The 18479-nt window shown below is 36.8% G+C and overlaps 1 protein-coding gene across 4 annotated transcripts in view; it reads left to right on the top strand.

Annotated features, from left to right (window-relative positions):
* The first annotated feature begins 5780 nt into the window (after window positions 1-5780).
* Window positions 5781-18479, top strand: part of LOC110452416 (delta-like protein 1) — a 64872-nt gene continuing 52173 nt past the window's right edge. For all 4 annotated transcript variants that reach the window (XM_021500921.1, XM_021500919.1, XM_021500922.1 and 1 more), the window contains exon 1: window positions 5781-6098. The gene's annotated coding sequence lies outside the window, so the exon portion shown is untranslated. The remainder of the gene's footprint in view (window positions 6099-18479) is intronic.

The raw sequence follows: 18479 nt of genomic DNA, 5'->3' as shown, positions 1-18479 counted from the left end.
GTATTCCTTTTCCTTAATAGACTACTGTGGTTAACATCCATGTTGAATTGTGGAATTTAGCGCTACAGGACAACATAGATGTTTACTAAGACTGTATAGGGAAAGGATGTAAATATACACCAGTTATTCACCACACAGGATCTCGCTCGTTAAAGTTCCTTGTCCCGCTTCATGTAGCCTTGTTCCCATCATTCCGTTGAGACACAGGGCCACGCTACAATCACACATATGCTATACTGATATGGATCACAACAAACATATTGAAACGTGGCCCTGTGGTTGAGATATGATAATTCTACTAGGACAGGGCCTACTACGAGTAAATACTGCTGAAAGTATAGCTTAGATGGTTCACGGGGCCACGTTACAATCACACATATGCTATACTGATATGGGTCACAACAAACATAAACATACACTATGTTTATGTGTGTTGTGACCCATATCAGTATAGCATATGTTTGATTGTAACGTGGCTCTGTGGATGGTTGGAGGGACCAAGGTTCAAATCCCATTCTGGACCCGTTGTATTTGTTATGCATGTTTGTTAATTTTGAATGGGTTTAATTTTAGATATTATTATTAAGGCAAGTGTCATGCCAGTAAAACGTTTCTAATTTATAGTTACAATAGACCGTGTATACATCGGTTATATCTCGGTGTCCGTTTGTGAAAAATAGTTCTGTTTTTTTAAGATAACAGATATTTAACGTTCTCACAAACGCTATAAATTGCATTATTCTTCACCCAATAAAGATGTGGGGAAGGGGACATAACTCTTTAATCAGTGACCACACTCACTCAAGGCACGTAACTCTGTCATCCCTTACGCGAAGGTTACTCCCCGTTTTTACACTAGAACTAAGGACTAAATACTATTATAAAAATATTTACGTTAGACATGTATTGGGCGAGCAGTATATTTTATTGCCTTCCTCTAACAATTTCTCAAGTACCATTTTAATTTGTTTCTCGTTTAACGAAACCCTAGTAACACAGACTATAAATAACAGTGATTTAGCGGTCATAAATGTGCAATACACATAACGGTTGATTTAACATTGCGATTATATCATCAAAACGTCAACTTTGTTCACGTTTTAAACATTATCAACTTGAAGATATGACGAGACTACAAGATAAAAGAGACAACCGTACAGATATATGGTTCCGTACCTGCAGATATGTGAACCACTGCAGATATGTGAACCTAACTATTCATAAATGATCGTACACGTCCCTGACACGCCCTAATACGTACCACTACAGAATCGTACAAATCCCTGTTACGCCCTAATGTGTAACACTACATTGTAAATAACCTCGATGCTCTGGACACTCGGTAATGTAAACAACTAAATGATCATTCATATTTCAGTGACAGTGTAATGCTTACAGTATATTTAAGTATTTGTACCATATCCTGATACATACTTATTTTTGACACTAAATGACCATACGTGATCCAGACACGCTCTAATTTGTAATAATAAATGACCACACAAGATCCTGACACGCACTAGTTTGTAACACTGAATGACCATACATGATCCTGATACACACTAATCTTTTACATTAAATGACCATACATGATCCTGACACGCACTTATCTATAACATTTAATGATCATAAATGATTTGGACGCGCACTTAATTGTAACACTAAATGCCGATACATTGTACATGATGCTGACACGCACACATTTGTAACACTAAATGACCATACATGATCCTCATACGCGTTAGTTAATGACCATACATGTTCGGAACATGCACATGAAACAACTAATCCTAAATGTTTACGTTCCTAGCTGGCACGCCCTCCGATGTTCCGCTAACTGACCATATAAATCATCTTGAAATACATTGGCAAGTATCGTGTAACTGTGTAGTGACCATACATGCTCCTGGTATGCCCAACCGTGTACCGCTAACATACGTCTAGAACTACATTATAACTACATGTTTAGTGACCATAATTTTCAATACGTAACGCCTTAAGTAAGCTGGATTGCAAAAAGAGCATCATGAATAGATAAACATACACATATAACAGCATTGCCTTTAACTAAATGTAAACATTTAATTTGTTTAGAACATGATAATTACAGATACATAAATATAAAGGGAGTGATGCTGGAGCTGAACAGACGGTACAGCCGGGTCTTTGTCTATGCAGATCGCCGCGCCATCTAGCTGTACATTTCAACTGAGACATGCGTATGTTGTAGTTACGACAAGGCATCATTGTTCCCGTTGAATCAAACGTCACGTGACTTTAGTTGGATGCTGACACTGACAAGACAATCCGTCTTCCTTCCCCTCCCTGCACACTTTCCCTCGCAGGCCCAGCCCCTAAGACAGCACTTATATTGTGTAACTTGGGTCATTAAAACAGCCTGCTTGTTTTTTTGTAATACAAACTAATGTTGTGGCTAGACGTCTTGCAGAGGAACAGCAAAGCAAACAGCATTGCCAAGACGCTAATTTCATTTCAACAAATTATATTCATGATGGTTATATGAAAGGGATCGAACAACAGGCTATGCCTATCTCAGTTCTCTCCATCCAACACGCTCCCTCTGTCTGCTTTTGCAATACTCCCTCTACCTGACCTTTGACTTTTTTGCGGATATTAATGGCATATTGATATAGTTTGTAAACAAACCGGAGGAAGACTTTCACAGTTTGTCCAACCGGAAGTGCAATTTTATAATCATGTTCTGCATTCTATATTGCGTTTTACCGGAGTCACTGTTAAACCCTTCTATGCACGTTTTTCGAAAAGTGATTTTCTTCATATAAATAAAAGATTTTGTATGATTTGCATTTAAAAGATTTTAAGAAATGCATTGCCTGACAAACCTTATGAGCGAATAGCCTTAAATGAACTTGGTCATACTTTATACAAATTAATGACTGAATCATTGTGGTTGACATCTATAGAAGGAGTTTGATGTATATTCCGAATTTGTTAAAGAAAAGAAAAATAGACGACGTGGCCAGACTCAACAGCTGTCAATTGTACAGGTCCGTCAGTCCTCAGTACGCGGAGAGAGTTGTTAAACCTTACTTATCGCCCTTCTCTACAAGGATTTTTTGTTTATTGGTTTATTGGTTAGTTTTAGAGGATGCCATACAATAAACCTTTATGACCCTATGAAAGTAGCAGCAGATTGGAAATGTCTTGCACTCAAAAGAGTCAACGGTGTATCACTGACACACTTAAATGGGAATGTGAAGATTAATCCAGGAAAAAACTGCTATCGGAGTGGGCGAGATTAGTGTTAGTTGTGAGGGACATACCGCGTTGAAAATACAGGGCATTGATAGCCATCTCAAAGCAGTTGCCCTCTTACACTGGTGAGAATGATTCTTGACGTTTCGAGGACGGCAAGAATGCTTTGATTCTAACGCTGTGCCATTGAAAAAAAATGAAGAAAAATATGCATACTGAGCAGACTACAGCTGTACGTGTTCAGGAATATTGATGTACAAACTAGAGACACTACTAGTGGTAGCATGTCAGACTCCTAACCACTTGGCCACCACGGCCCAAACTAACGTCACTATTACAATACAGGTAAAAAGACCCACCGTCAGCACAACACGGATGTACAGATTAAATTTGGATTTGAGGGATATAACCAGATTAACGTTCTCTGGGCCAGGTCTACTTCCCGAGGCAAAGCCGGTACACAGCGTACGGACATTTTCAAAAAAATTCACAAATTCCAAAAACATATCTAGAGCCATATCAAATCTTTTAATATTGTCTCAAGATTAATAGCAAAAACAATACAATACTTCACGCTGCCCAATTCTTCTCTGATTTGCTCGTTCATTTCCGTGACGAGGTTTCGGAAAATTCTGCACTACCGGAAACTGCCGAATGAGTTAAATTGTAGTTTGTAAGGGTGTTTTAGTTTTAGAACTAACACACTGCTAATGGATAACTCATTCCCTGGACAGCAAGTCATTGTACAGTGGGGATCAAGTCAATTTAACGGATCATTTTTTATATAGAGTAAACAACAAAGAGTCAAATAAAATTAAAAAACAATTACCATATTGGCCGGGGTACAGGGTACAGGGTTCTCGAATCAGGTACATGTAACAGTACCTGATGAATTTCTATACATGGTTGTACACGTAACAGTCGATCACTGGGGGCTCCCTTGGAGTAACAGTCGATCACGGGGGGCTCCCTTGGAATCGCTGATGTTCATCAGTGGTCTTTTCATCAGCAACATCGAAGAAACCCAAATTAATCCTCTTGATTTTTCCTTTGCAATACTTTATGTATTTGTATATTTACTTTTTCACTTTTGTGCCTTTCTTGGTAATCTTATGGAGTTGATGAACTTAGAAGTCTTCATAAACAAATGAAACCTACACCTGTATTAAATCTATATTTCAGAATTTCATCTATGTATTCAAATGTCGGCTCTTTGTCACACTCATGTCTTTGCAAACTATCAGGATTCAATAAAAAAAAAACTCGTACGGAAGTAACCCACCAATCATTTATTGCCCCTTGATATCCCGACATTATTAACCCCTAACTCACACGCCATATACCATACGCCTTGGTATCGTATATCTTACAAGATCGAACACTGTCTGGCAGGATCGAATTCACAACCATGCCTAAGCGAGCAATTCAAAATGAACTTCAATGAGCAGTCTAATGTGAGAATGATTACGAAGCCTGATAATGACAATAACACCGTGATATTGTTACAGTAGTGTTTAAAAAGACTAGCACATTTCCAATGCCTGTTCCAGCGTTCCTTATGTATCACGTACATTATGTACGTATACTATCATCTACGCCGATCTGAACACATTGTTCTCGTTAAACACGTTTTGCACAGGGATCACTATCGGCATAACATATCAACTTATTATTTATCTTACAACAGCTATGAATCACATTTTATAAATTTATATTAATCCCCCTTGTTGGCCCGGATGTAAGCGTGCACGGGGCGTTAGTATGAGAGGAAACCAACATGGTCGGACAGGTGACCCAATATCATTTAACATCCGATCGGAGAATCGAACCCCAGCCGCCTTGGTGAAAGGCTTCAGTATGTTTTGTAATTGACCACCAAGATCATTATATCCCTCTCTTTTACTGGAACACTGTATACAAAGGCGATGGGTCATTGTAAACCTATTTTATAATAAAAAAAAAATGAAAATTCAGTAGTTACAGTAATATACTGTAGATATTGATAGAGAGAAAGATAGTAGTGTTGTAAGCAACGCGGCAACGTTTCATGTAATTTGTCCGGACGAATTCAGATTCAGATTTGTTTATTTCGTACCTAGATTACAAAGATTTATCAGGTGATAAATCTTTTTCAGTTAAGACGGAACATTCCTTGTATCCTGGTATTGTATTTGTTGCCAAATCAAAAGTGTTTGTTCTAAAAATATTCTATTATACAACACAAATATTCTTCATCGCTGTACATTCCTGTCGTTTCTCTGCGGAGGCGTGACAGATATTTACATCTGGTTATTAATAGCCACGGTAATAACGATAAACTGACAATAAACAGCTTCCTAGCTTCCCGAGATCCTTTTAATTAATCGTCAACGAGTGATAGTCGACTCCATTTAATACAATTGTGGGGAGACTATAATTCATTCTGGGGTTTTTTTCTGATCTAATATCACCTGCTGCATGTTTAAAAAAGCACAGATCAAGGTCAGTTTACTGTTTTATTAAGATCGTCAATCATTTCTACGCTTGAATCCGGGTATCAACGTACCCGGACACGCCGTATGAACCAAGCCCAGGGCTTGACCAATCGGAATGCAAGATACATTTGGCAGCTGTGAAACCTTACCTTTTCGTGGGGTATGGAGGATTTACAGATTGTAACCGCTCCATTAATGGCGGAAAATGATATCTCTGTCTGTTTTAATTATTGAAAAACTCGCGTGCTGGTCACGCGCATCTGGTTTATGGGTACTGTAAAAGAAGTTGTATGAGTTCGCCGGTGATATTTTACTACAGTTTACTCGACCTGCTTGCTTTGGGCGTGGAAGCAAATTATCAGCACCCCGTGTAACATTGGTGTTTAGGTAAGTAGACATATTTATCATTCTAGACGTTTTTGTTTATTATCACTGGGCTGTAACAACTGTTGAGAGTCTCGTTGAGAACTGCACGCCACAGATCTAGACCTACGGGGAACAGAGGCCAAGACTTTCCAGAATTTGTGATATAGTGTCGTACAACCAAGCTATATCTTTGTCTTTTAAAAAAAAAATGATATTGAAATATCATAACGCTTCGTAACAGTGTATACCGTTCTTAACGTTTATTCAAACAAATCACCTTTACGAAGTGTGCTATTATTAATTAATGTCCACCATAGATATTGGAATTTTAAAATCAACGATTAGAAAATGTTCTCAATAAGTTTGTGTATTTGAATTAAAAATATAGTATTCGTGTGAATAATGTAAAAAAACCATCATGTATATATTCAATGTATTACAAAACACCTTAGTTTAATTTAGTTTAATTCAGTTTAGTTTATGTTCCGATACCGGATCTGTCTGATCCACATCTCCCGGTGGCGGATCCATAAATATTAAAACCAGAGGGTTGGAACAACTGTTTACGTAATGCGTGTGAACTTTAGAACAAATATCACTCGCATCGTAAAAATTGAACTATTTGACCTAAACAAACCGTTCCATCATGCAACCGTTTTCAAATCAGCATTTTAACAAATTAAAATTAAACACTATCAGGTGTGATTTCAGTGGAAATACAATCTATATGGTAGGCGAAGGAGAACTGTGTTGTAATCGAGACTATATCTCACAGGTGTTAAATTGAATAAACATGTATATTCATGAACAAAACATCCACCTAAATATAGAATTTAGCCAGGTGTTGCGTAATTAAAGTTCCTGTATTTGACCACGCTAAGCTATACAATACCTACTTTTATCAATAGCTGCACCTGCAGGGGTTTCTGTTTCAATATTAAACGCCAAATATTAAAGTTTTTCAATTTTGACAACAATGTACATCATTGCAACGGTGAAATTTAGGATATTCTAATAAGAAATAATAGCATTTTATTTCTTAATATTTTTTTCTTTAAGGTAAATGTTCAGATGACATTAATCTCGATAAGCGATGCCACATATCGTTGATCTGTGAATGATTGACATGTGTACTATATGTGTTCTAACTAATAAGAGGAAACTCGAACAATATCAGTACAGACACGGTCATTTGGTGCATTTATGAAATAACGAAGAACAGCTAGCGAGGAGGAGAGGGGTCTGGCTGCCGTCAAACCATCAGTAGGTTTATAGTGTGCGGTATTATCACTGGTGCCCTATAACTCTGGGGGACTTCTGATCCGTCTGTTAGTCTCTACCCCGGTCCGTCTGTAGATATCTGCATTTTGTCTTCCCCGGCACACACAAGTTTGGTTAGTCTCCAAAATGTGTTTAGTAAAATCAATTTAATATTGCATATAATAACATAATAGAAATAAACTGGACAAAAGTGTTCACAGCATAACAACTCTCCGCTCCTTAAACACGTCGTTTAAGATAGCCTTATCCGACAGAAATTATCGAACAGGGGTATAACAACTATGACGGGTGTGATGGAAAAGAGAGAGCGAACTGCAGTTTTGAATACAATTTATATAGATGGGACTACTTCCCGCACTTTTTGCTAACGTATTCATACGCTGACAGGAACTATATCCTTTTTAGTGCAATTTCAGTTGAAATGTAAATATATTTCTCCGGGAACTTTTCCAAACTGACAGTAAATAGATATGACAGCAGATTACTTCATTTAAACAATTATAGATTTACACAATGTATAAATATATACGTGTTTTCGCGCAGTGAACTTGAAACGTACTATCCCAAGCTGTAGGATCAGTATGAATTTACAAAACGTACCACTTAACCCAAATGTCAATATTGAAAAATATCGAGACTACTTTATTTTAAAAATAGGGATGTGAGTTTTTGGCTCACTCAAAATCTGTTTAAAGTCAACCTGTTCGGAAACATGCTAACTATTCCGGTTAGATAGAAACATGAACACCTTCCACCGTATGATCCCCGACCTCTCGTTCGCCACGTTTACAACGTGTACGTCCTCTTGAGATCACCTGACATACAGCTCGAGTGGCTGTAGAAATAGAGGTCAAGAGCCGAGATTATCGTACTTCTCGGTGTGCTGACAACCTGATTCCTGATGACGTTTGTATTTATATCGGACAAACGATGAAAAAAGGGTTTATAAATAAGTCTGATATGTATAGAGAAATCCGGTTAAAAATTGTTATCAAACTGGTATCAATTCGCTGAGTGTGATTTTTTTTCGTGGTTAGGCACGTGCACGTACCCGATAGTTGTATGTCATTGTCATACATGCACAAGTTACTACATGTACATATTTAGGTATTTAAGTATGGGTGTTCTGGATAAAGTACGTTGAGATTATCGGAAGTGTAGATTGTATGTGTGTCTGCATCATATGATTTATGTATATATATGCAAATTACACAATGGTTGGTACAAGATTTTTTTATCTTCAATGTGGTTTTTTTTCATATGTTTTAGACGAACTTCAGCGAGTAAATATACAAAGATTATCATGCGTGAAAGTATTTATCGCTGAAAATTCCTCAAATTCAAGATAATTAATTGTTTATCTTTAGCTCGGCGCTTTGTCGCGTGATTAAAAAGCCTCTTACTTGAAGTCTACATTTGTACTTACCAACCTGAAGAAAATGTTTAGAAATATAGGTACAAACTATTTCCACAAAAAACAAGTAATGGACGTTTTCACTTTTCGGATGTACATGCTAATATATGGCTTTGACGCCACCATGCCTTTCAAGAAAGCCAGGCACCAGATATCGATTTCAAAGTCCGATTAAGGCGTTATTCTTGTCATTGTAACTATTTGAGGTGTTTATTTGCCTTTGGGATACATGTGTTAAATGCTATTTTTGCTATATTTTTATCACACACAAAAGAATGCAAGCGCCATTTTCAGGAGTCATGTTTTCGTGTAAATGTAGATTAGATCCGTCGAAACAAAATCTTTTCAGTTGATAATCGATTTTCGGGTCACTGATTGGTTAAAAGATAAAAAAAAAAAAAAAAAAAAAAAAAAACAACTCTGTATGATTTGTCATTTCTTTTTATTGCGCAAACGAAACACGTGTCATTATTCAACGCTGAAAATTCGTTGAAGTGATATCTGTTTTGAGGTCCAACACACGTAACCCCCGACACCGGGAGTCGAACACCAGGGTTCAAATTGTGGCTCTCTATCAAGACCGCACGGCCAACCGGATACAGTGTGATATTATACTTTTATCTTATGAACTCAAAATTCATTAATATATCCACGTGGCAGTCACTAAGGTCGATTTAATGCCGGAAGTTAAGATGTCTATCTTTTTGTTTTAATTTGACACTTGCATATCCAAATGTACTGATTATACATTGTAATGTTACATGCAGCAATGAATCATTATTTCCTTATTATTTGAAGTAAGCGATACTTAAATATTTTACTGTAGGTATTCAAACGCCGACTCTATACGACTCTATAATGATCACAATTAGCCACGGCCATTTCTAAACACAAAGAAACCCTGAATTAATTATCAATATATATTAATGCTACTTTTGCAGCCATTGTTCTATTGTAAATACCGTTGCATAGAGAACACTCAGTCGTTTCTATGTTATATGTATGACCACGAGGGAAGTCACTGTGGGCGAGGCCTGACCCATGTATGTGGTTGCGTTTGTCTCTTCATGCTCAGCAATTACATATACGTTTATGAGAGAGCAATTAATTAGCAAAGCTGGATGTTAAATCCGTCTGTTTGATTTAATTAATAATACGATTTGTAGCAAGATAAAATGAGCCAAGATAAAATCTTCTTCGTATTATATCGGTTATGGTGCAACATATCCAACTAAAATCGTTAAAATGCAACTGTTGACTGTAAATAACAATAAATACATATGTTCTTGCTGAAACGGAAGCATATACCCAACTAGGCACGGTACATGTTTAGCAAGAAAATGGTGTCTATCTAATGCTGAAGTAAGTTGATATGTACAGTTTAAGATACAATGTATAAATACCATAAGTAATAAGAACCTGTGTGAATATGTAGCAGAGGTCATTATTTTTTCAATACCTCCGCGAGGAGTCGAACCCGTTACCTCTGGTGCCAATCCAATGTGATAGGAGGCGGCTAGTATTTAACCAGGGTGACTTACTCCCCCGTCCAGGAAAGAACTCGCCACGAGTTTACCAATGCCAAAGCGATTCTTGTGAAATTCTATTTAGCTCATCCAGTACATCGTAAGACTAGTAAACCAGAGGTCCCGGGTTCGACTCCTGGCGGAGGCATTGAAAAAGGGAGAGGCTATATAGTTAACACATCATGATAAGAAGCTTTAAGCAAATTTGAAAGACTTCGTTTTGTAAAAACATTTATAAAATAGCGATTAAATGGATAACGATACTCCATATGTAGAGTTGGCATTCACAACCTTTTCAGTGACCTTGTGAAATGACATAAAGCAGCTGTTTAACTCTTGCCATGTTCCAACATAGATCCAAAGACTTGAAATGCACCACGGATTAAACACCGCACTTCTGAGAATCCAAAGCCCAAGATATTAATGGTCTAACATACGTGATTTATATCCTCTAACAGCCTATTCAAATCTTATCCGCGACTTTTAAATTTCAAATAGGATGTACATATGTTTAAAATTTGATGGTATGATCAGAAATTTACTGATCTGGTTTCGGATTCATAAAATCTCAAGCTGTGTTAAGTGTACCAGCATTGCGATTAAGGTAGATCTAAGACATTTGGATAGACGACCGGACCAGCATGTCTGGGGATTACACTGGAGTGGCACGATATATCGTTATGAGTGTAAGTACATGTACATGTAAAATAAAATATTTGTTTTCATGATGACAAGAATGATTTCTTTAAATGATATGAATAACACAAACATTTGAGATACGCTACACAGTGACATAATACATTATGTTCCAGCACACCTTTGCTCTCTGCACAAGATACGGTTACAGCTTGCTAGCATAGAGAAAAATAAACAACTTTGTATATAGGTACGTTCCTAGCGGCTGCACAGGGACTTCTGTAGATAGCTAAAGTACACTATATATTTATCTTTCCTTATATGGGCATAGGTCAACATACAAACAAATACTTCTCCCAAAGGTAGTCTTTTGCTTCATGGTAGGTTTAGCCCTAATGGCCCGGCACATTGGTCACTAAATTTTTTAACTGACAGACATGAGCTTTATATACCCATCCCTTAAACGTCTAATAATACTCCCTACCCATCAGGAATTTAAAATAAAATACAAACAGTCTTTAAATTATTAAGTCCCTGTGAACGGCAGGTGCGCGAAAACTTGCCTAACAAGCAAATATGTGTACAGGTGCAAATTAGAAATACCACCTGTCGGCTTGTCGCGTGATGGTATGCAGATCATATGTCATATTAAACGTATTTGATTATAAAGGAACTTTACCAAGCAACATGTTGAGGGGTTCAATTTCTATATATTTTTATAACATTTTACAATCAACAAGACGTCGTTTAAAAAATTCATATGTGCATGTGTCTCTTAGTGACAAATAATATTAGCATACATCATATGCTGCCGATTAAGAAATATGGTCCATACATTTAAACCTCGGACAGGTGCGAATTTGTATTTCTTATGGTTGATATTTCATTTCATAACCTATTTAACGAAAATTTCACGGGTGAGTTCTTTTCAATCCAACGCAAATACGATCCAAAGCGCGACAATTCATTGGCGAGCTTTTTTTAGTCTCAAATTCAAATTACAAAAAGTTAGGATATGGCAAGTCATTGTACAATGTATATACAGTGTGGTTTGGCGTACTTTCACATAGTATAGACATATTATATTTCATTCTGTCCTTGAACTCTGTTTCGCATGTTTCGACTCTTATTATGCTGTTGTATTATAAAATATTTACGTTATTTTCGATGATGTCATCGATTTATGGGTATGTATTTTATTACATTGGCGTCACAAATGACAACACTGAAGAGCTAGACAGTAGAGACAGTGCTTTGTCAGTGTTTTATTTTATGTCCTTTATCGTGCGCTGAGTCAGCAGTTTATATGTAATACACTAAATGACTGTTTTTCTCCTTTTACATTTGCATTCCCGTTTTTACTAAAAAAAATACTAAGCTACAATTTATCTTTATCTACCTAGGCAAAAAACGTAACCATGGCGTCATAAATTTATGCAACATAACCAGGGTCGCGTCATCAATTCATGAGGTCTGAGTAATGGCGATGTGCGTTTTGGTTAACCAATTCAACACATCAGAATGACAAAGTGTTGGCGATAACAATCATTCATTCGTGTGTGATGCAGACAGGGACTTTTTAACCCTCGGAAAAAGGAAAAAGAAGTTTTGCCGGAAGTTGATGCACATATATTGAATAGCTGTGTACGCTTTAAGATCAATTACATCAAAAAGATAAAATCTAAAAATTATAAGCACTTATCACCTGGCTGTGTGATTGGTAGGACGTCTGTCAGCCCTGATGCTGGAGATTTTTGTCGAAGGGTTTTGTAAACGATTGCTTGGTGTCAAAAAAAGTACAGGTACTGATTTTGTATATTACGAGCTTGGTAGACAGTCACGTTACATAAATAGAAAGTTAAAAGTTATAAATTACTGGTTAAAATTAAAAGAATCCAAAAATTGTATATTGGCCACATGTTTAGAAGAGCAATTAATAATGAATGATGATTGGATAAACAATATTAAACAAGAACTAAATAAACTTGGTTTATCTTACTTTTGGACTAGTGATACTATAAATGGTAATATGTACAAAGTAGTAGAACAACGATTTAAAGATTGTTACAACCAGGAAATGAGAGCAAGAATTATAAATGCTGCCAGAGGTGATCTATACAAAAATGTAATTGATCATTTTTGCATGCAATATTGTTTATTGAAACCTCTTGATAACATATATAAAAAATCTATAGCGAGTATTAGATTGTCATCACACCAGTTAAAAATCGAAAATGGCCGCTATCACAACATTGATAGGAGACGCAGAATATGTGAATGTTGCCAAAGTTTTGAAATTGAAGATGAGTTCCATTTTATACTGCAATGTCCATTTTATATAGAAATTAGACTAAGGTATATTAAAAGGTATTATTATAAATCACCTAGCGTTTTCAAACTTGTGCAACTGTTAAGTATAAATAATGTTAAGGAACTAAATAATCTTTGAAAATAAATCTATTTTGCCTTTAAGAAAAGAAAAACGCACTTTGGCTAAAATTGAATATTATCGTTATATACCTCACATATGTATTTCAGGTATATTTCGAATTCTAAGTAAAGCATGTCATCGATGAAAACGAATTATTACTTTTACTTTAATATTAAACTTACTCAATAAGTGGTACATAAGTGGTAGATTGACTCAGCACTAATGTAATCCCATTCATTCAACTTAAGTAACCATGTATACCTTAGCATTCTGCCGTTAAGTAAAGAAAAACATACTTTGGCTAAAAGAATGTTATCGTTAAACACCTTTCATATGTATTTCATGTATCATTTCGAATGCAAAGAAAAGCATGCCTATACTGAAAAATAATTATTACCTATACTTCTGTGTGTGTGTGCGTGTGTGTGTGTGTGTGTGTGTGTGTGTGTGTGTGTGTGTGTGTGTGTGTGTGTGTGTGTGTGTGTGTGTCTGTATAATACAAGCATTATTGCTAAAGGTGTAAAATGTATACTCATTAAACTTAGTAATAATTGGTAGATTGACTCGGCATTTATGTAATCGCAATCAAGGTAACATTGCCGCGGAGTTACCTCCCGTCTCTGTGAAAAATTGACTAAGTCAATTAATGGCACAATACACTAATTAATTGTTACTCAAAGTGAAACGTGATGAATACGTCACTTAATCTTGATGTGCACGTCATTATTAATGGGACCCACAAGTGAAATCTAAACACACTTATCACATGGCTTAGTAATAGTTACTGTGTGCAACAGATGTCGTTAACGTTAATTGGAAATGCCAGTCTGCAACAGTTAGTTACACAGACAATGCACAACAGTCGGAGATTTATAATCTTACAGATCGGTTTATCTTCATCCTATTGCTATTCATGTCGTGTAAATCTTGTCAAATTTCCTCACGTTTTTAAAAAAGATTGCGTTAGTTTTCGCTTTTTGCCGCCTGTACAGAAGTTCTTTACAATTCGGAAATGAATGCACCTGCATCATCACTAGATGTAAACTCCTCGAAATCTCATTGGCATTGTTTGGAATATCATTATTTAAATACCACGGACCTTCCGCTTTTTTCTCAACATGAAACATATGTGAGATCTTCAGACACATAATTTGTAACGGAAGTGCAGAAAGCAAGCTACCAGAACCGGCGCGCGCGATAAAACCACTGCAGAATATAATTAGGGTCGCGCGCCACGTGCATCGAACTGCAGCCGTCAAGTTGTTGAATTGCTCTCGCGTTTCAAAGCAGGTCTAACACGGTAAATTAAATCTGGGCCAAATCCATTCATGCATCTCAAAACGAACAATTTGTTGCTATTAGCTTGACCATGTGTTGGATTAGAGATGCTAGTAGGGTTAATGAGAAAAGGTCAGCACTGGTCAGCACTCACAACGAACTTCTTTTGACCATTGTCCAGCAGCTATAAATAAATTATGAGCTGTATCAGGTTAAGCATGCTCAACTTATTGACGGTAGAAAATCAATCTATATTGTACTCTTTAAAATAATGAAAGACACAAGCTTTTAACACAGGGATTCTGTAACATTTTTTTCACTTTTGATGTTCTATGAGTTTCTTTATATAATTAGTGTAGAAATGATGAGACATAGACTAGTGTGTAAAACTACATGGTTATGACGGAGAAAACGGTAATGACGCGCCTCGTCTGCGATCCTCTACTTTGTCATTACACGGTACCCAGACACGCCCACTGGGAGGTACGGAGCGCAAAGAGCGGATCTTTACGGTCAATTTAGTGATGTTTAAGTGATGACAGGTATAGAATTGGTGTGTACACGGATAGACTTCCGACTATTCTGACAAACCATGACTAAACCGATAGACTCACGACTACTACATGTAACATATATGTAATTTGTAGTCTCCAATGGCTAACAACACTTTCTGACTCTCATGTACATTGTACAGACCCTCTTAAATACCGACTCCCGATAACGCTGATTGACTTTTGTACGGTGGCCGATTTGTGCCATTTCGTTGTTTCATCTTGTCGCCCCGAAAACACAACTAATATACCTTAATTCTCGTTTTGTCGTCTTTTCGCCCCATAGTTGTCTTTAAATCTTGTTCGCTCGTCTTTCCATCCCGAAAAGACGAAAAGCCGAGAAATCACACGCGAAAAGACGAAAAAAGGGCACGCTAAAATCAGCCACTGTACTTTTGACATTACACTGTAAGACTCTCTTAAATACCGACTCCCGATAACACTGATTGACTTTTGTACGGTGGCCGATTTGTGCCATTTCGTTGTTTCATCTTGTCGCCCCGAAAACACAACTAATATACCTTAATTCTCGTTATGTCGTCTTTTCGCCCCATAGTTGTCTTTAAATCTTGTTCGCTCGTCTTTCCATCCCGAAAAGACGAAAAGCCGAGAAATCACACGCGAAAGGACGGAAAAAAGGCACGCTAAAATCAGCCACTGTACTTTTGACATTACACTGTAAGACTCTCTTATATACTGACTCCCGATAACACTGATGGACTTTCGACAATACTGATATATTTGTGACGTTCAAATACACTGTAAGACACTCTTACATACTGACTCCCGATAACACTGATGGACTTTCGACAATACTAATATATTTGTGACGTTCAAATACACTGTATGACACTCTTACAAACTGACTCCCGATAACACTGATCGACTTTCGACAATACTAATATATTTGTGACGTTCAAATACACTATAAGACTCTCTTACATACTGACTCACTATAACACTGATCGACTTTCGACAATACTGATATATTTGTGATTCTCAAAACACTATAAGACACTCTTACATGACTCCCTATAACACTGATGGCCTTTTGACAATACTAATATATTTGTGACGTTCAAATACACTATAAGACTCTCTTACATACTGACTCACTATAACACTGATCGACTTTCGACAATACTGATATATTTGTGATTCTCAAATACACTATAAGACACTCTTACATGACTCTCTATAACACTGATGGCCTTTTGACAATGCTAATATATTTGTGACGTTCAAATACACTATAAGACTCTCTTACATACTGACTCACTATAACACTGATTGACTTTCGACAATACCGATATATTTGTGATTCTCAAATACACTATAAGACACTCTTACATGACTCCCTATAACACTGATGGCCTTTTGACAATATGCTAATATATTTGTGACGTTCAAATACACTTTAAGACACTCTTACATACTGACTCCCTATAACACTGATCGACTTTCGACAATACTGATATATTTGTGATTCTCAAATACACTTTAGGACACTCTTACATACTGACTCACGATAGCACTGATGGAGTGATGTATTTGTGACTCTCCATTACACTGTAAGACTGTTATATACTGACTCCCTATAACACTGATGCACCATCGACAATACTGATATATTTGTGACTCTCCATTACACTGTAAGACTGTTACAATTGTATATACTGACTCCCTAACACAGATGGATTTTCGACAATACTGATATATTTGTGACTCTCCATTACACTGTAAGACTCTTATATACTGACTCCCTATAACACTGATGCACCTTCGACAATACTGATATATTACTAACTCTCCATTACACTGTAAGACTGTTACAATTGTATATACTGACTCCCTATAACACTGATGGACCTTCGACAATACTGATAGATTACTAACTCTCTATTACACTGTAAGACTGTTATATACTGACTCCCTATAACACTGATGGACTTTCGACAATACTGATATATTTGTGACTCTCCATTACACTGTAAGACTGTTACATACTGACTCCCGATACCACTGATGGACTTTCGACAATACTGATATATTTGTGATTCTCAAATACGCTTTAGGCCCCTCTTACATACTGACTCACGATAGCACTGATGGAGTGATGTATTTGTGACTCTCCATTACACTGTAGGACTGTTACAATTGTATATACTGACTCCCTAACACAGATGGATTTTCGACAATACTGATATATTTGAGACTCTCCATTACACTGTAAGACTCTTATATACTGACTCCCTATAACACTGATCCACCTTCGACAATACTGATAGATTACTACCTCTCCATTACACTGTAAGACTGTTATATACGTAAGACACTCTTACATACTGACTCCCGATAACACTGATCGACTTTCGACAATACTGATATATTTGAGACTCTCCATTACACTGTAAGACCGTTATATACTGACTCCCTATAACACTGATTCACCTTCGACAATACTGATATATTTGTGCCTCTCCATTACACTGTAAGACTGTTCCATACTGACTCCCTATAACACTGATCCACCTTCGACAATACTGATATATTTGTGCCTCTCCATTACACTGTAAGACTGTTCCATACTGACTCCCTATAACACTGATCCACCTTCGACAATACTGATATATTTGTGACTCTCCATTACTACATACTGACTCCCGATAACACTGATGGAATTTCGACAATACAGATATAATCTCAACAATACTAAATGATGTACATTGAAAAGCGACCCCAATGATAGTACATGTGTAACAGCGTTGTACATCATTGCAGTATTACACTCAAGATACACACAGTAACAAAAGTGAGTATAACCGACAATTCACGCCACATTTTAATGTCCACATTTTATAACTTGATATAAAGTAACCTTGAGATGATGACGTATTTCGTCCGTTCTCGTTCACTGACCTACACACATCCTTCTGTTACAGTTTTATTGAAACGACTGCTCTGCTCCTTGCATTACATGTATTTGATGTTTCAAAATACCTAGTTGTTGATTTCTTTTGAACAACTGGATTTCAATGTATTTCACATGGCCTCTCCTGCGGCTTTCCTGTTTGTTCTGCCGGAACTCCCCCTTCCCTAGCCTGGATACATTGTTATACACCGGAAGAAACTCTCCCCCGTTGTTTGTTGAATGCATGCACACACCCATCATCCGTCTCCCGTCAGACCTGCCATCTGGAAAAAGTCATTTGCTTCAAACACTTGCCTAGAATTTTAAAAAAATGTTAAAAAATAGACTGTTTTTCTTTTTTTCTTTCTCCCCCC

The sequence above is a fragment of the Mizuhopecten yessoensis genome, unplaced genomic scaffold, assembly GCF_002113885.1.
Source record: "Mizuhopecten yessoensis strain PY_sf001 unplaced genomic scaffold, ASM211388v2 scaffold6683, whole genome shotgun sequence".
In the NCBI taxonomy this organism is placed as follows: Eukaryota; Metazoa; Mollusca; class Bivalvia; order Pectinida; family Pectinidae; genus Mizuhopecten; species Mizuhopecten yessoensis.
The sequence above is the reverse complement of the archived record's forward strand: the minus strand, read 5'-3'. Positions and strand labels throughout refer to the sequence as shown.